Genomic DNA, 20670 nt, shown 5'->3' with positions numbered 1-20670 from the left:
TTATGTTTGCCTTTTTTTTTTTTTTTTTTGTGGTTCTGGTTCTACCTGTGCTCTCTTTTAACAAGTATTTGAGTATTGCTTGTTTTTTCTAGGTTCCTTATATGTGTGCTTTTCCTTTTCTTCAGCATGGAGGATTCTATCAAGTATTTTCTGTAGAGCTGGTTTTGTCTTCAAATACTCCTTTAACATGCTTTTGTCATGGAATGTCTTTATTTCTCCATCTATTTGAATGGATAACTTTGCAGGATAAAGTAACCTTGGTTGACAGTTGTTATCTTTCAGAACTTGGAATATATCACCCCAAGCCCTTCTAGCTTTAAAAGTTTGTGTTGAATAGTCTGCTGTAATCCTGATGGGCTTACTTTTGTAAGTAACTTGATTTTTCTCTCTAACTGCTTTCAATATTTTTTCCTTGGTGTGTGTGTTTGGAAGTTTGATTATAATATGGTGAGGATAGGTTCTTTCTGGGTTTTGTCTGGCTGGGGTTCTAAAGGCTTCCTGTATCTGCATTGGCACCTCTTTCCCAATTTGGGGGAAATTTTCTTCTATGACTTTGTTGAAGACACATACTATTCCTTTGGAGTGGAATTCTTCTCCTTCTACTATGCCCTGAATTCTAATATTTGATCTTTTCAGTGTCCCATATATCTTGAAGTTCCCACTCAAACTTTTTTATAAGTTTGTCTTTCTCTTTGTTGGCCTGTATTAGATCTGCCACCTGGTCTTCTAGCTTAGATATTCGATCCTCTCCTTCATACATTCTACTGGTGAGATTTTCTACAGAGTTTTTTAGTTCATTAACTGTGTTCTTCATTGCTAGTAATTCTGACTGGTTTTTCTTTATTATTTGTATTTCCTTATTTATGTCTTGTATTACCTTCTTTATTTCATGAAATTGGTGTCCTGCATCTTCTTTAATTCCTTTGATTTCCTCTTTAAGTTCCTCTTTGACTCCTTTGATTTGTTCTGTAACTTCTTTGAACATATTTACAATCATTCTTTTGAAATCTTTTTCAGGCATTTCCTCTAACTCGTTCTCACTGGAGGTCATTTCTGATGCAGTAATACTTTTAGGTGGATTTATATCGTCTTGCTTTTTAGTGTTTCTTGTGTTATAATGTATATATTTTTGCATCTTGGATTAAGTTAATGCTTGGATTTTCTAGCTAGCTGGGTATTCTTAGCTGTATCAATTGGTTTGATGTTATATATTTTCAGGGTAGGAGCTTGAGGTGTTAGTTGTGGCTCTTAAGACTCTGAGAGTATCTACAAAGGTGTTCCTAGGGGTTGAGTTTCCCTGCTATGGGGGTATTCAAGTAGGCTGAGTGGAATAAAATACAAGTAGATTCTAAAATTTAACTAAACACTGTACCCATTCAGTCAAAAACAGCCCCAAGTATTTATGCCAGAGTAGTTATTATAACAACCAGATCCTCTATCAACATAGAGGTTAAGATTTCTGGTCTGTTGAGGGTTCCAAGTCAGCTTGTGACCAAGTGAGACCCTTCCCTGGTGCAAACCCAGTTACCTTGGATGAGTTTGGTCTCAGTCAAGTTGCTGCCTGGGTCTTCGGGCTGCTGTTGTGATTTCTGGAGCTGGGCACTGGCTTTTCCTGTGGGGCAAGCCAAGCCTGGCAACTGTGGCCCTGCAGATCAGCACCCTCACTGGGTCTGTCAGCAGCTGAAGCTTCTGTTGCTGGTTTGGCTGTTGTTGCCGCTCCTGGGTCTGCTGCTGCTTGGGCTGCTGTTACCGGTGCTGGAGCCACTGATGTTGCTGCCGAACTCTGCTCCTGCTTGGGTCCAGCTGTCGGCTCAAGTTGGTGTGGCCGGGTCCCAGGATCACTGCTCTGTTCGCTGGAGCTGGGCTCAGGCAGTGGGGGAAGGGAGGGAGCCGCAGCTGCTCTGGTTCTTTCGCTGCTCCATGTGTTCTTCTACCTCGCGGTCTGCTCCTCTGTTGCTCACTGCCGCTCTCCCTTCACGTTTCCTGAGCTGCGGAGGGCGCGGTGTGAGGTGAAGCTCCCGCACCTGGTTTTTCTTGATGCTGGAGCCGAGCTTGGTGGCTTTCTAGTGCACCGCCGCCACCACGGTTGGCCGAGCTGCCATAGCTGCTTTTGCCAGCCTGTGCGGGCTCTGGTTGTTCTGGATCTCTCCTACTTCTCCGCTGCTGCTTCAATTTCCTATACATCTCACTTTTTAGTAAATGTGTGTATGTTGCTGAGTTTTTTTGGTCTTTCCCCCTCCCCCCCAGGCTGCTTTGGCGTGGTACCTATGCCGCCATCTTAACCGGAAGTCCCTGTATTCTTTATTTGATACATACGTAGTAAATTCTCCTTGGTATTAGTTCGGCTCTGCTTGACAAAAGTTTTAAGGTACTCTTCTGGAATAAAAATCAGATGAACACATGATGAGATTTAATTTTCTAAAATGTAATTCATAGATCTACTTTTTGAAAAAAATCCCCCCAGTATCTATAGAGTTCTGGCTATTTACTCTTGTGTTTTGACCTTTACTTATGATTCTTTTTAGTTAGTTTTTACCTCTTTCAATAGTTTGCCTTTTCTAATTATATTCAAAACTTTGATGTGCTTTCTGTGATTTATGTCATGATTATTACCCCCTTCATGTTGTTGAATTTACATTTATTCAACTTATAGGATTGTTGTCATTGTTTTCCAAAATTTATTTCTGGAATTTCATAGATTACATCATATCTTTAAAACCATAGTCATCATTTCTTTAAAAGTGTGTTTCTTCCCTTCTGTATGTTTATTCTGGAATTCTAATAGCAAGTATGGATTTCACAAATCATAGTAAATCTGTTATTTTTTTTTCTCATTCAGCCTTCTTTTTTTTAATTTACTTTGGAGAGTGTGCATTTATATGTCTTCAGGCTCAGTATAAATTATTTCATAGTGTCTTCCTTTCCTTTTTGTAAATTATTCCATAGTGTTTTCCTTTCCATTTTGTAAATTATTCCATAGTGTTTTCCTTTTTCTTCTGTAATTACCATTACAGGTCTTTAAAAATTTAGTTGTTCATTTTTTTAAATAAATTTGAAATTCAGGCTTTTCCATATTTATTCCATGTCTCTCCTTATGGACAAATTTTCTTTTATATATTCTAGCACATTAATCATATTTATGACATAGTTCACAGTTTTCTTCCATATGTTCCATCTTCTCTGTGATGTATATTAATTCATTTTGCTTGGGTTTATACTTCATTTTCCCCTGCTTCTTTCCTTGCCAGTTTAACCTGTTCCATTATCTACAACTCATAAAATATGCTTCTGAATATTACAAAGAACATGCCTTTCATGGTACATACATTACAAAAGATTTGTTATATTTCTAGATTTTCATTTACAGGCATCATGGGAATTGTCTAAACTATGCTGTATATGGGGCAAAGGGAACTCTGGTATTGGTGTGTGACCTTTTCTGGATCCCATGCCCTGTGCATTAACAGGATAATTGACTGTGACTAATGGGAAGAAAAGCAGTCCCAGCATTGTATATTTTGTGTACTATCTGATCTCTTTACCATGGTTATTCCCATCATATTAGGCCAGGGGTGTGACGCCAAGCTTTATTTTCTTGCACAGGATGTTATGAAGCCTAAGAGCCAAACAGAATCTGGCAGATATCTGGGACTCCTCTATCCAGCTGCCTCATTTCTAGAATAATCTATCATTTGCTAGTTAAAACATGATCCTGGTGTTATCAGGACTATATGGTAACTACTCCTCGACATTTGTCTGGAAATTATATTTTCAAGGATGTCTGTATTTTGATATGTTTGTGCATTCTTTTTTAAAAGATAATTATTTTTGTTTATTTGCAAGCAAATAGAAATAGAAGACAGACAGAGAGATAAAGGGGGGGGGGAGAGACAGAGAGAGATTGAAAGAGAAGTAAAGAGAGAATGGGCATGCCAAGGCCTATAACTGCTGCAATCAAACTCCAACTCAAGATACATGTATCACTGTGCATCTGGCTTTACTTGGATACTAGGGTATCAAACCTGGGTTGTTAGGCATTGCAGGCAAGCCCCTTAACCACTGAGCAATCTCTATAGTCCCAATTTGTGCATTCTTACATTATATATACACACACATACACACACACACACACACACACACACACACACACACACACACACACATATATATATGTATATGTATGTATATATACATTATATTTAACATATATATAATGTATATATGTTAATCACAAATTAACATTTTGAGAATGATAGTGAATATCTGGGTGACAATCTTTTTATAATGTGATTTTTTATTCTGGAAGTTTTACTCTAATTCTTACTTTCTTGATACTGTCTTTTATGTTATGACTCTTTGTATGATCTATGTTTAACCTATTATATTTCAAAGAAAACAAATGCCAGAAATCCTGAAGCTCCAGTAAAATGTATGTTATGAAGACCTTGAACACTGAATCTAAATTTGTAACTTAAGACAGTGGCTTCCTCTTCTGAAAATAATTGGAAGTAATTTTTTTTATTAAATAATTAACTGTTTTGTGTTTGTTGTGAATTTATTTTAAATACTGAATACTGTCTTTATATTTTCAAGTAAATGGCCAGGTAGATCTCATATTCCCTTAAATCTGAATGTCTTTCTCCCCAGTAATGTTTAAAAATAGGGACTAGGGAGATGGATCTGTGGATAAGGCTTTGCCATCAAAGCCTAACTACCAGAGTTGTATTCTCCGGTACCCACATAGAGCTAGATGTCCAAAGTGCCACATGCATCTGCAGTTCACTAGCAGTAGCTAGAAGCCTAAAAGCCCTGGTGTGCCTTTCTCTCTCTTTCTCTCTCTCTCTCTCCCTGCCTGCCTGCCTTCTTCCCTCTACACCCCTTGCTTGGAAATACATAAATAAAAATCATTTAAAAAAATAGCACAGGACATGTTATAGTGAATACTATGCATCAACTTAATTGGATTGTGTGGCATCTAGCAAGGTAGCAAGACATACCTCTGACCTTATCTGTGACAGCAGTTCCAGAGATTATTTTAAAGGTGAAGAACCACTCTCTATATGGACACACCTTTCTGTAAGCTTGAGTCCTGGATAGACTAAGGCTGGGAAAAAATAAAGCAATTCAGCACTGACATTCTCTCTACCTGCCTATCTTTTTTTTTTTAATTAATTAATTTATTTATTTGAGAGCGACAGACACAGAGAGAAAGACAGATAGAGGGAGAGAGAATGGGCGTGCCAGGGCTTCCAGCCTCTGCAAACGAACCCCAGACGCGTGCACCCCCTTGTGCATCTGGCTAACGTGGGACCTGGGGAACCGAGCCTCGAACTGGGGTCCTTAGGCTTCACAGGCAAGCGCTTAACCGCTAAGCCATCTCTCCAGCCCTCCCTGCCTATCTTGTGCGCTTCTCTATTCCAACTCACCCTTACTGCCATGACTACCTCTTAACGCACAAGTCAAAATACATCTTTTCACCTTCAGAAGTTTTGCACAGGTATTGTCACAGCAACTAAAACCTAAGTAATTCAAGGAGCCTATATATTTTCTTATTTCCAAATAAATATTAATTGATATAATTTTCTACTTCATGTTGAAAATCAAGTTACTACAATTATTAGGATGGACATACATGCATTTATATGCTAATCATAAGCATATGCTCAAAATAATCATCTTTTGGGCTCATTCTTAGAACAATAGTTATTGGATTTCCAATATTAGTTTTATGGATCTATCATGTAATTTTACTTTTTTTTTTTTTTGATTCAACTGACAACTTTATTCTGCAACCAGTTTTCATAGAGTTCAGAGGCATACATCAGTAAGCTGTTTTCAGAACATTGCTGGCAAGGAAGTGATTAATTTAACACAAATGGAGATATCCCACTAGGAACTAGCATGCTACAACAGGGACAAATGCATTCTCAAGATGCTTAAATTAAGGGATTTTATTTGAAAAACAAGTTCGGCCAGAGGTGGTCAAGCGCCTTTAATCCTAGAGGCAGACTGGGAAAATTGAATCACTGAGTTGAGACCAGCCTGGAGCCAGAGTGAGTTCCAGGTCAGCCTGAGGTACATGAGGCTTTAATTCCAAAAAACAAAAAGAAAATAATAAATTTTACAAGAAATGCAGCTGGGCGTGGTGGTGCGCACCTTTAATTCCAGCACTCAGGAAGAAGAGGTAGGAGGAGCTCGAGGCCATCCTGAGACTACCCAGTTAATCTGGTCTTCCTGAACCAGAGAGACCCTACTTCAAAAAGCACCCCCCCCCAAAAACAGCAGGTCACTTTGGAGACAGAGATAGGGTTGCTGTGAGTTCGAGGTCACTCACAGAGTACATAGTGAATTCCAGGTCAACCTGGTATAGATCTAGACGCTATCTCGAAAAAACCCAAAACAAAAGTAAACACCAGGGTCCACCGAGACTTGCTGTTCTCCAGGATTTGGCGGGTTGTCTTCTGGCTCACAGAACCCTAGGGTAGAGTGAGGATTCATGGACACGCAGAGACCAATTTTACATTTTTGCTAGCTTTGTTATATATGTAGATCCATAAGATCTATCAATATATCAAAGCTAACAAATATATATTATATTAATAATATTACCTTTGAGATATATATGCTGTACTTCTGTTACTTTCTGGTAATCAGGTTCTATGCTTGTCTTTGGCAACATCACTTTTCATAGCAACTATTGGATGAATGGAGACTCTTTCTTATTGTAAGCTCGGGTTTTGCTGTTAAAATTCTTTGTAAAGGATGGGAGAAAATAGTTGTTGTATCAATATTGAGCATACACCCTGTGGTGGCTTGATTCAGGTGTCCCCCATAAACTTAGGTGTTCTGAATGCTAGGTTCCCAGCTGATGGAGATTTGGGAATTAATGCCTCCTGGAGGGAGTGTATTGTTGGGGGCAGGCTTATGGGCTTTATAGCCAGTTTCCCCATGCCAGTGTTTGGCACACCCTCCTGTTGCTGTAGTCCACCTTATGTTGGCCAGGGGGTGATGTCCACCCTCTGCTCATGCCATCATTTTTCCCTGCCATCGTGAGCCTGTAAACCAAAATAAATCTCTTTTTCCCAGAAGCAGCTCTTGGTTGGGTGATTTCTACCAGCAATGCGAACCGGACTGCCATAGTAAAGTGGTACCGAGGAGTGGGATTGCTGCTAGACACCTGACTATGTGGCTTCAGCCTTTTGGAGCTGATTTTCAAAAGGAATGTGGAAGGAGTTGAAACCTTGGCCCAAGAGATGCTTTGCAGTGCTGTAAGTACAGCTTGATGGTCTATTCTGGTCAGAGCTGAAAGACCTGAAGGCAGTAAGAACTATGGACTGTGAGGTTTGGCTTATGAGGGTGAGAAAGAGCTTTTGCCTGGACTGGGCTAGCAGTTTGTGTGAGAAGCTTGCTCTTGTGCCCATGTCCTGAGAAGTTGTGCAGGGTTGCTTTGCGTAGAAATGAACTGGTGTGTGCAGAGGGATATGGCACAGAAAGAAAAATCTTTGGGTGAACTGTTGCCCGTTCAGCTGCAACTGAGAGATTACACCTTTGAGACTGGGCTAGCTGACCTGTGCTGGGGCAACAAGAAGAATGTAGACTCTTTTGAAGGGGTCTGAGTGCTCAAGGAGTGTCCTGTTCTTCAAAGTCTGCTTTATTCCCCCCTGGATTAACAAATTGGCACCCTACCTGGTATCATGGAGTATAAGAAATGCTGGAAAGAGAGTCATTGAGTTTGCAACACGGTCTTGTGTTTTGGAAATGGCCATGAGCAGTGTGAAGCAGGTTTGCTGGTTGCCTGCATAGAGACCCCATGGGGCCATGAGGATGAACCGTGGCTTGCAGTGGAGACCCAGTGGAGATGCCGGGACCATGAGATGGCTGCCGAGGAGATGCCGGCCCTGATGAAGTTTCCCAGGACTGTGAGTAGCCTAGCTGGAGGGGTGGAATTGGAATGCCAGAGACTTGTTGCTGGTTAGAATTATCGGACTTGGAGATTTGTCACTGGCTAGAGTTGCTGGACTTGAAGCTACAGAGTTTGATGTTTGCCCTGGTTGTTTTAAATCTTGTATTGGTTGAATGTTTCTTTGCTATATCCAATGCCATCTTTTGCAGTGTGAATATTTGTTCGGTGCCATTATGGGTTTTTTGAGGTTATTTTTTGGCATTATGGCTCAGTTAAAAGATCTTGAACTATGGGGATGTATGAACATCGTTGGGATTGATAAAAACTATGGGGACTTTTAAAATGAGATGAATGCATTGTATTTTACATCATGTATGGATATCAGTTTATGGGGGCCAGGGGCAGAATGTGGTGGCTTGATTCAGGTGTCCCCCATAAACTTAGGTGTTCTGAATGCTAGGTTCCCAGCTGATGGAGATTTGGGAATTAATGCCTCCTGGAGGGAGTGTATTGTTGGGGGCGGGCTTATGGGCTTTATAGCCAGTTTCCCCTTGCCAGTGTTTGGCACACCCTCCTGTTGCTGTAGTCCACCTTATGTTGGCCAGGGGGTGATGTCCACCCTCTGCTCATGCCATCATTTTTCCCTGCCATCGTGGAGCTTCCCCTTGAGCCTGTAAGCCAAAATAAATCTCTTTTTCCCAGAAGCAGCTCTTGGTTGGGTGATTTCTACCAGCAATGCGAACCGGACTGCAACACACCCCAAGGTTCTTTTGGGATTCTCCTACTGGATTGAAAGGCTGTGCTGCTGCTTAGTCTGGAACAAAGGGTATTAGCTCAAGAGGGATCCAATCACTGCAAATGAATGTGAAGCTACCTTGGAAAAGATGTGCTCAGCTCATATGTTAAGTACTAAGTGACAGAACAATCTGGATCTAGTAACCATCAACAGAATCACCCAGTCATAACGCGCTCACTATTGTAAGACTTCTTATGATTATCATAAGAAAGTTAATGCCTCCAGTTGTTTCACATCAAACCAAAACCATTAAATATATTTAAGTTAGATGACTATAAGAGGTTGGCTTGGTACCTTATGTCTACTCATTTATCAAAATTCTCATAGAAATTCATGTTTATTTTATGATTAATTTTATTAATTTCTTAAACTGCATTTTCCATTTATATTACTTTTAATTTATTATTTTTTTACAATATTAACTATATATGTTAGATTAGCACCTAGAGAAGGATGTTAAAGGGAATCGGTATAAACCATGTTGAGATCTAAAGAGGAAAATCTTTGATATAACATAATTAATGATTCTTAATTCCTTTTTCTGAATAATATATAAAAATATTTCTAAGCAGCATTTCAACTGTATGGTGATAGACAGTGCAGGGAGTGCACTAGAATTACTATATTGCAAACAATACAACTTTTGAAGGAGATCCAATGATATATTTGATTGATTCACCAATAATATGTTAGAGAAGACAAATGTCTGTAATTCATTTTTATCATTTTTCTTAGTTTGCTGACAGTGAATTGTTCTTCAAATGTGAAGTAAGTTTTGTTAAGGTCAACTATCTATTTAGAGATAGAATCATAATTAAACTTAAAAACTTATATTTTTATCACATGATATAACAATATACATTACCTATCTTTCTACATTTATACAGAAGAAAACCTCCTTTAGAGCAATTCCATAAATAAAAAAGTATGAATTACTCTAAATAAAACCAAATTCAAACAGAAAAATAAAAACTTGGTAAAAACATAAGTTTGCTTTTCTCTTTGTAAGATATATGAGCTAACTTTGCAATAGTGAAAAGCTTTCCCACATCAAAAAAATATTCTGGAATATTCTGTGGTATGATTATATTATTTAACTTATATTATTTCACTTAGAGTATTTGTGTTAGATTTATGAATATTTTTAACACAATGCTTTATTCCTTTTTTTTCTCAAATTTTATCAACATCTTCCATAATCATGGAAATTGAGGAAGAAAAAAGATGGGGCCCATAGGACAGTCACGGAGGACACTGCCCTTAGAATAGAATAACACTGTTCTGTTGACAAACCCAGTTTCTCTCTGACCTCCTGTCTTACTAGATGGCTGGTAGCTCCATCTAATAGACACTAAGGTATGACACCACCCATTAGGACTTTCCTGTGGGTCCCACCTTTTTTCCTAAATTTTTATTAACATTTTTCATGATTATAAAAAAATATCCCATGATAATACCCTCCCTACCCCCACTTTCCCCTTTCAAATTCCATTATCCATCATATCCCCTCTGCATCTCAATCAGTCTCTCTTTTATTTTGATGTCATAATCTTTTCCTCCTCTTATGATAGTCTTGTATAGGTAGTGTCAGTCACTGTGAGGTAAGGGATACCCAGGCCATTTTATGACTGGAGGGAGCACATTTTAAGGAGTACTACCCTTCCTTTGTCTCTTCCATTATTTCTGCCTGGCTGGCCAAATATAAGGTGTACAGTGTCCACTGTTGAGTATCTTCTCTGCTGGTGTCTCTTTCTCCCATTGACCTGCATGTAGAATGGATTCTTCCAGCTTTCTGTCAGCTGGTCTACATGGAGGAGGTTATCAGCGCAGATCAAGCAGGATTTCCCAGTGGCCTTACAGCCCAAGTATATGGAGTCTTCAACAATATGGTCTTACCATCTATTCCAGGCGAGAAGCCAAGGGCCTCAGCAATGGCCTATAATGTTTTTGGGGCATCAGGGACCTCCCAGGCCAAGAACTCACTGGAAGATATCCCATCCCTGGCACTGAAACTTTTCTAGCAACAATCTACAACTCCTGAGTGTTCCATTGTCCAAAACCAGAGGATTCCATATGATTTATTTATATCCTCTTAGGTTTTGATTAGCTCTCCCTCCACCCTTCCTTTACTCAATCTCTTCCCCTGACCTCACTTTGGGCATTTCACACTCGTTAATCTATTCTTCTACTTACATATATACAATACCATCCTATTAAGTACCCTCTACCTTCTTTTCTCTTCCCTTTATATCTCGTTTTTAGCTTACTGGCCTCTGTACTGAGTTAGTCCTTTCTTACACAGAAGCCCAATCATCTGTAGCTAGAATCCACATATAAGAGACAACATGCGACACTTGGCTTTCTGGGCCTGGGTTACCTCACTTAGTATAATCCTCTCCAGACCCATCCATTTTCCTGCAAATTTCATGAGTTTACTTTTCTTTACCACTGAGCAGACCTACACTGTATAAATGTGACATATCTTCATTATCCACTCATCAGTTGAGGGACATCTAGGCTGGTTCCATTTCCCAGCTATTGTGAATTGAGCAGCAATAAACATGGTTAAGCATGTACTTCTAAGGAAATGAGATGAGTCCTTAGGATATATGCCTATGAGTGCTATAGCTCGGTCATATGGAAGATCAATATTTAGCTCTTTTAGAAACCTCCACACTGATTTCCACAATGGCTGCAACCAGATTGCATTCCGACCAGCAGTGTAGAATGGTTCCTCTTTTTCCATATCCCTGCCAGGATTTATGATCAGTTGTTTGTTTTCATGATGGTACCCAATCTGACAGGAGTGAGATAGAATCTCAATGTAGTTTTAATCTGTATTTCCCTGAAGACTAGGGATATAGAACAGTTTTTTAGGTGCTTATACAACATCCATATATTTCTTTCGAGAATTCTCTATTTAGCTCCATAGCCCATTTTTTTAAGTTGGCTTTTTTGATTTCTTATTGTTTAACTTTTTGAGTTTTTGTATATCCTAGATATTAATCCTCTATCAGATATGTACCTGACAAAGATTTTTTCCCATCCTGTAGGTTGCCTTGTTGCTTTATTCAAAGTACCCTTTGCAGTACAAAATCTTTGTAATTTCATGTGGTTAATCTGTGGTTTTATTGCCTGAGCAATGGGGTTATATTCAGAAAATCTTTGCCAAGACCAGTATGTTGAAGGGTTTCCCCTACTTTTTCCTCTAGCAGTTTCAGAGTTTCAGTCTGAGGTTAAGGTCTTTAATCCATTTGGATTTTACTCTTGTGCATGAAGAGAGAGAAGAATGTATTTTCATCCTTCTAGACATACATATCCAGTTTTCCCAACACCATTTGCTAAAGAGGCCGCTACAAACATGGTTGAGCAAATCTCTCTGGCCTGTGGTTTGAAGGTTTTAGGGTAGATACTCATTAAGGGTATAACTGGGTCTGTTGGTATCTCTATAGTCAGCTTTTTCAGGAGTCTTTTCAAAGTGGTTGTACCATCCTGCATTACCACCAACAGTGAATGAGTGTTCCTGCTTCTCCACATCCTCACCAGCATTTTAATCATTTGATTTTTTGATGTTGGCTATCCTTATTGGGGTAAGGTGGAATCTCATAGTTGTTTTAATGTACATTACTCTGATGATTAGGGATGATGAACATTTTCTTAAGTGTGTATTTGCCATTTGTATATCTTCCTCTGTGAATTGCCTGTTCGACTCTGCACCCCATTTTGTGAGTGGGGTATTTCTCTTCTTATTGTTTAGACTTTTGAGTTCTTTGTAGATTCTAGAGATTAGGCCTCTATCACTTGTATAACCTGCCAATATTTTCTCCCATTCTGTGGGTATTCTATTGGCTTTGCTTATTAGATGCTTGTCTGTAAAGAAACTCTTCAGCTTCATATGATCCCATTGGTTGAGTGACTGTTTAAGAATGTGAGCCAATGGGGTTTTGTTCAGGAAGTCTTTTTCCATTCCTATATCATGGAAAGTACTTCCTAAATTTTCTTCCAGTAGTATTCGAGTTTCTGGTCTTATGTTGAAGTCTTTGATCCATTTGGATTTGAGTGTAGTGCGTGGTGAAATTTGTGGATCAGGTTTTAGTTTTCTGCATGTGGTTATCTAGTTTGTCCAGCACCATTTGTTGAAGATGCTATCTTTTTTCCAGCCTATATTGTTCGGGCCTTTGTCAAATATCAAGTAGCTATAGTTGCTTGACCTAAAACCTGGGTCCTCAAGTCTATTCCATTGGTCTATACTCCTGTTTTTATGCCAGTACCATGCTGTTTTTATTATTATTGCTTTGTAGTATAGCTTTAGATCAGTATGGTGATGCCACCAGAGGTATTTCTTTTGCTGAGGATATGTTTGGATATGCGAGGCCTTCTGTTTTTCCATATGAAATTTGAGATCTTTTTTTTTTTTTTCTATCTCTGTGAAGAACACTGTAGGGATTTTAATTGGAATTGTGTTAAAGGCCTTTTCTGCATCTATGGAAATGATCATGTGGTTTTTATGTTTAAGCTTGTTTATGTGGTGAATTACATTGACAGATTTTCATATGTTGAACCACCCTTGTGTTCCTGGGATAAATCCCACTTGGTCAAGGTGTATCATTCTTTTGATGTGTTGTTGGATTCAGTTTGCGAGTATTTTCTTCAGGATCATTGCATCTGTGTTCTTTAGGGAAATAGGCCGGTAGTTTTCTTTTCTTGTGGCATCTCTGCCTGGTTTTGGGATTAGGGTGATGCTAGCTTCATAGAAGAAGTTGGGTAGCTTTCCCTGTTCTTCAATTGTGTGGCACAGTTTTAGAAAGATTGGTTTGAGTTCTTCCATGAAGGTTTGAAAAATTCGGCTGGGAATCCATCTGGTCCTGGACTCTTCTTTTCTGGGAGGTTTTTTTATTACTTTTTCAATCTCCTTGAGTGTTATGGGTTCATTGAAGTGATTAATCTGCTCTGAGTTTAGCTTTAATAGATGGTATGCATCATGGAATTTATCCATCTCCTCCACATTTTCCAGTTTTGTGGAGTAGACGTTTCTGAAATGAGTCCTGATGATTCTCCCAATTTCACTTATGTCTGTTGTGATCTCTCCTTTTTCATTTTGAGTTTTGTTAATTTGGAGCCTCTCCTTTTTTTGCTTGATCGAATTGGCCAGAGGTTTGTCAATCTTGTTTATTTTTTCAAAGACCCAGCTCCTTGTTTTATCAATTGCCTTAATTGTTTCCTTGGTTTCCAATTCATTAATTTCTGCTCTGATTTTAATTATTTCTTTCCTTCTGGAGCTCTTTGGGTTGGATTTTTCTTGTTTTTCCAGTGCCTTTAGGTGGATGGTTAAGTTATTGATTTGGGACCTTTATGCCTTTTTTGTGAAGGCATTGGGTGCTATGAATTTTCCCCTGAGGACTGCCTTCATTGTGTCCCATAAGTTCTGGTATGATGTGTTCTCATTGTCATTCATTTCCAGGAATTTTGCAATTTCATTTTTAATTTCATCCACTATCCATTTATTGTTTAAGAATGTGATAATCAGTTTCCAGTTGCAGTTGGGATTCTTGGTGTTTTTTTTGTTGTTGATTTCTAGGAATATAGCATTATGATCTGACATCATGCAGGGAATTATGTCGATGTTCCTAAATATGTGGAGGCAGTCTTTGTGACCCAGTATATGGTCTATTTTAGACTATGTTCCATGGGCTGCTGAGAAGAATGTGTAGTCTGTGGATTTGGGATGGAAAGTTCTGTAGATGTCCGTTAGGTCTAAGTGTTCTATGGTTTTCTTGAGCTCTCTTACTTCCCTGTTGAGTTTCTGTTTGGATGATCTGTCTATTATTGATAATGGTGTGTTGAAGTCCCCAGTTATGATGGTGTTGGTGGTTATTTCTGTTTTATTGTCAAGTAGGTTTTGTTTTATGAACTGTGGTGCCCCTGTGTTTGGTGCATACAGATTTATGATTGTCATATCCTCTTGATGGATTTTTCCCTTTATAAGGAGGAAGTAGCTTTCTTTGTCTTTTTTGATTGTTTTTGGTTTGAAGTCAATTTTATCCAATATTAATATAGCTACACCTGCTTGTTTCTTATTCCCATTTGCATGGAATATTGTTTTCTACCCTTTCACCCTGAGGAGGTGAAAACAGTCTGTGCTCTCCTGCCTCAGGGGAGTGGGGGCTGAGTGGTGACGGACAGGTATGGGGTAGCACCTGAGCTGGCATTCGTGACTCGGTTTGGGCTTGTGTGGCCCTTGCTGTGTGACTGGTCCCGCTGCACGTGCAATTGTAGTGCAGAGGCAGCTGATGCAGGCATGGGAATGGGACAGAGCAGAGGCTAGCCAGCGGGCCAGTGATCGGAGCACAGCAGTGGGGGGTCTGGCAACCGCCTAATCATGGCAGAGGTGGCCCCTGTGGGTGTGCGAAGCGAGCACAGTGTGGCAGGCTGGCGCACACGATCAGAGTACAACGTCGGAGGTCCCCGCGTCAGCGCATTGGGCTGGCGGGCACGCGATGGGCTGGCAGGTGCGCGATCACAGCACAGCAGGCCTGTATGGAGGGGGGGTATACTACCCACCAAAGAGGGGATCTGTGTTTCCTTGATTTTCCCCACTCTGTGTCCTCCCCCTGGCAAGAAGACCCTGAAAACCCTTAATTTCTTGCCTTTATTTCCCCCGGTATCTGCAGCACAGCTAGGTGGTTGCCATCTTGGCCGGAAGTCTCCCTTCAAGTTTCTTGAGTTATGGAGAGCTGTGGTGTGAATCAAAAGTCCCCTCACCTGGCTCTTCCTGTGGTTCAAGCTGAGCCTGCAAGCTGAGGTCCTGTAGACCTGGCACTGCCACTATGGTTCCATGGACCTGCTAGAGCCGCTTCTCCTGGCCTGTATGGGCTCTGGAGGCTTTGGATATCTCCTACTTCTCTGCTGATATTTCAATTTCCTATACACCTCATGTTTTAGTGTATTTTGCTGGGAATTTTTTTTTTTTTTTTTGGCTTTTTCCCCCCTAGTCTGCTTTGGTGTGGTGCCTACGTCACCATCTTAACCAGAAGACAATGCTTTATTTCTTACCTACAGATTGTGTCTGTTTGTTTGTTTGTTTTAAAGCTTTGTTTTAAATTTATTTATTTGAGAGCGACAGACACAGAGAGAAAGACATATAGAGGGAGAGAGAGGGAATGGGCACGCCAGGGCTTCCAGCCTCTGCAAACGAACTCCAGACGAGTGTGCCCCCTTGTGCATCTGGCTAACGTGGGACCTGGGGAACCGAGCCTCAAACTGGGGTCCTTAGGCTTCACAGGCAAGCGCTTAACCGCTAAGCCATCTCTCCAGCCCTGTTTGTTTGTTTTTAATGTACAACATGTATAAGGCTAACACAACCATCAATATCAAATAATCTGCTATTTTTGGTTTGTGGAATGTTTGATTTTGATATTCACATATGTGTTTTATGTTGGAATTAATTTGTTGAATAATAAAATTAAAATTGAATTTTTTACAACAAAAAGAAGCATGCTTAACTCTTCCAAAGGGTAGCTAAAATAACTCTAAACTAATGTTTTTGGCTATACATGTGACAAGTTTATATATCCATATCTATATATATAATATGTATAACATACTATGTAATGAATATACCAACATTAAATGTCATATCACAAATAAAATCATGGATAGTAGCAAATATGTAATCTGATTCTTTTTATGTAATTAAAATAAATACATATAGATACATGCATAATAAATGCAGAATATTTTGTATTTTTTTGAAGTATTTTGCTCTAGCTCAAGCTGAACTGTATCTCACTCTGTAGTGCCAGGCTGGCCTCAAATTCATGACAATCCTCTTACCTCTGCCTTCACAATCTTGCGATTAAAGGCATGTGCCTCCATGCCTTGCTCTATCTCTTTTTAATTGAACTTTTCAACATACTCTCTATATAATTATTCTTTATCATTGAAATGCATTAAATAAGTTAATTTTTGCAGATTTCTCTCTTCTATATTGTAATGGTGCTAATTATTTTATTGCTTAATAAAAAGATATTTGTGTGCCTGCTTTTGTTTAAATTCTTTTATTTTTGAAAGAATAAATGTTTATATATCAGTTTAGATATTTATTTTTAGTTGCAGTGTACCTTTTTAGCTTGATTTTGTCATATTCATTGTTAAAATCTATCTAATGGGCTAGGGAGATTGCTCACTGGTTAAGAACACTTGCCACTTTCAACTCTCTAGATCCCATGTCATAAACATGAAAAGTACTAGACATGCACATCTATTATCACGTTCGAGGACTGGGGTTTAGTCAGAGACCAGACAATCACTTGGGCTTGCTGAACAGTAGCACCTCCTGATTGAGCAAGAGACCCAGCCTCAAGGAAATACACAGATGAGCAATAACAGAAGGATACTTGGCATTCTTTTCTGCCAGTCACATGTGCTTGCATCCCATATCACAGCTTCCATGCACACATCTAGTATGTGTCACACTTCCCCAGAACTTGGTAGATTTGTACATCTCTCTTTGATGATATTGCTCTTGCTTGTTTAGCTTTGAAGTACTACTCTCCACATTTATTCTTTTTTTCACCCATTACCACATCCCAGCATATACTCCAAAATACTGGAAGTGGGTATTTTACAACATATCCTACTGGATTGCCTTCCCATGTCTTACTGTCCATCAATACATGAAAGCCATTTTCCTTCTTCAAAATTCATTGATCACATACATATTTTGTATCTCCTGTAATTAATATTTTATGTCACCAAAGTGTACTTTGTAAGAACTTGAACTGACTAAATTGTTGTAATTTATGTTTAGATGTCACATGCCACAAAGTGAAGCTTTAAGCCCATGTGGACTGGTTATTTATCTTTGTCATGAAACAAAACAGATAATCAGATTACAGAACTCTGGCAGTTTTCAATTGAGAGAAACTACCTTGTAATCAGTCACTAGTTAAGAAGGGGTATTTAGGGCTGGAGAGATGGTTTAGCGGTTAAGCGCTTGCCTGTGAAGCCTAAGGACCCCGGTTCGAGGCTCGGTTCCCCAGGTCCCACATTAGCCAGATGCACAAGGGGGCGCACGCGTCTGGAGTTCGTTTGCAGAGGCTGGAAGCCCTGGCGCGCCCATTCTTTCTCTCTCCCTCTATCTGTCTTTCTCTCTGTGTCTGTCGCTCTCAAATAAATAAATAAATAATTTTTTTTAAAAAAAGAAGGGGTATTTACTCAGTACCCATCACTTTAATAGATCAGTGACCATTGATTAAATACTAGCCTGGTGCCAGTAATTCTACTGGATAATGAGATAATTATCTCTGTAGACATAATGGGCCAATGGAAACAATCAACAAACAAGCAACAATCAGAAGTAATAAGAAAGGTTGATAGTTCATAAAAAGAATACACTCCAGGAGCTACTAACAATCAAATATATATTTTTTCAGGAAGCACACAGAGAGACAGAAGAAGGATGAGTAAAATTCTGAAAGGAAAATGGGAATTACATGAAATGTGAGATGAAGATCCAGATAGCATTACTACAACACATGCAGACAAGCCTGACCGCTAGGGAACACTTTGCAAAACCATGCATGATTAACTCAAGATCATAGGAAAGATAGCAAAAAAATATTACAGGCTTAGGGGTGTAGCTCAGTTATTATTTGTAAATCACTGAAAATAGTACATATGGCTAGAGAGATGGCTTAGCAGGTAAGGCATTTGCCTGCAAAGTCAAAGAACCTTGTTTCAATTCCCCAGGACCCACATAAGCCAGATGCAGAAAGTGGTGTATGTGTCTGGAGTTCATTTGCAGTAGCTAAAGGCCCTGGTGCATCCATTAACCCTCTCTCTGTCTCTCTCTCTCTTTCTCTTTCAAATAAACAAAAATAAAATATTTTAAAGAAGAAAATAATACATATGCTGATCTTGCTTGTAGGTACTTCTCACAGTTCTTTTCTTCTCCCATAGTGTAGCTCAGTTGGTGGAGTACTCACCTAGAACACAAAAGGCCATGGGTTTGATGCACAACACCATATAAAACTAAATGTGTTAGAACCTCCTATAATCCCATCTCCAAGGATGTGGAGACAGGAGAATCAAAACTTCACAATCATCCTTGGCTGCATAGGGAGTTGGAAGCCAGCTTGGTTTACATGATACCATACCTCCAATAAAGAAATAAGAAAACAAACAAATAAATGAATAAATACATAAAAACATTGTGTCGTAGCATATGAGGCCTTTTGAACTCAAAATAAAGAATATTTTGGGCTTGGCATGTGGCTCAGGGGTTAAAGGTGCTTGGGGTTTAATTCCTCGGTACCCATGAAAAACCAGATGCACAAAGTGGCACATGTGTCAGGTGTTTGTTTTCAGTGGCTAGAGGTCCTAAGTGACCATGTTCTCATTCTCTTTCTCTCTCTCTGAAAATAAATACATAAAGGAAATGTTAAAATGTATATTAGCTGTAGTTATAATCCTACAGTGATTTTATTAATGTACAAATAAGGAAGGAAAATTCACAGGTCTTGAAAACATATACCCCTAGAATTTTTTTCTGTATTATGTTTTCAATTTTGTAGTTACTTTTTTTTAATATGTTAGCATTTATTTTATTATTATCTGCAATGCCCTATGGAATTCTGTATTTGTAAGCATCACTTAAGTTAGAGAAATTACAATTTTTCATCTGCTTCCTATCATAAAACACAAATATGTCCCCAGGAAGGCTGGTTTAAATGCTTCTGCTCATGTTTCAGTGTTTTCCTTAGGCTATGATAAAAACACTTATTCTGCCTTTTGACACCTATGATAGTTATATTAGACTTTTTTTTTCAATTTTAGTGAGAATTATTGCAGTTAAAGGCACTTGTTTGCAAAGCCTGAGAGTATGGATTCTATTCCCTAGAGCTCATGTAAAGCCAAATGCACAAAGAGGTGTATGTATCTGGAGGTCATTTGCAATGGCAAGAAGCCTTCATGTACCCACTTTCATTCTCTCTCTCTCTCTCTCTTTCTCTTTCCATATATATATATACACATATATATATATGTATGTATGTATCCCCTTGCAAATAAATAAAATGTTTTATAAAAACAAAGAAATAAAGCAGCAGTGCAGGTTTGTTGTAGCAGCATACATTTAAAAAATATTGATAGTGGTTTTGTGACATCAATAATTTGAAATGAAACTAAAGTGTAAGACCAATAGCACTACAAAAGTTATTCAATCAATGAACAATTGATTAAGCATAAACTGCAACTTTTAAGTACATTTCAGACAATTGTATCTACATTAAAAAAAAATAATAATAAAACTGGGCTGGAGAGATGGATTAGCGGTTAAGCACTTGCCTGTGAAGCCTAAGGACTCTGGTTCGAGGCTTGATTCCCCAGGCCCCACGTTAGCCAGATGCACAAGGGGCCGCATGTGTCTGGAGTCATTTGCAGTGGCTGGAGGCCCTGGCGCACCCATTCTCTCTCTCTCTCTCTCTTTCTCTCTGTCTGTTGCTCTCAAATAAACAAATAAAAATAAACTAAAAAATTAAAAATAAAAAAATAATAAAACTATGTTGAATACATTCTTTAAGTCCAGAACAGTAGCAGATGCTAGAGAAAGCACTATGCAAGTCTCATTAAACTTCAAATGTATACTGAGTAACCCTTACTTTTAAAGTTTTAAATATCAAATTAGGAAGCTTAGTTTTGCTTTGTATAAATGATTTTAGTGTTTTATTTGGAACTAAAGAAGCATTTTTTTGTTTTAAAATACTTTAGGATGAAAATGATTCCATAATTTGCAACATAATACAATTTTATTCTATAAATATGAAGTCATAAAAGTAAAATGTTTCAAAATCTCAGAATTTGATAGTCAAATTTTATGTTGATCTTCTTGCACTATTATTTAATGGAAAATATAAGCTAAGATAATTGTATTATTTCATGAGCTAAAACTATGACAATAGATACAGAGAAG

This window comes from Jaculus jaculus, chromosome 12 (assembly GCF_020740685.1).
Source record: "Jaculus jaculus isolate mJacJac1 chromosome 12, mJacJac1.mat.Y.cur, whole genome shotgun sequence".
NCBI classification, from domain to species: domain Eukaryota; kingdom Metazoa; phylum Chordata; class Mammalia; order Rodentia; family Dipodidae; genus Jaculus; species Jaculus jaculus.
This window is presented reverse-complemented; position numbering follows the sequence as displayed.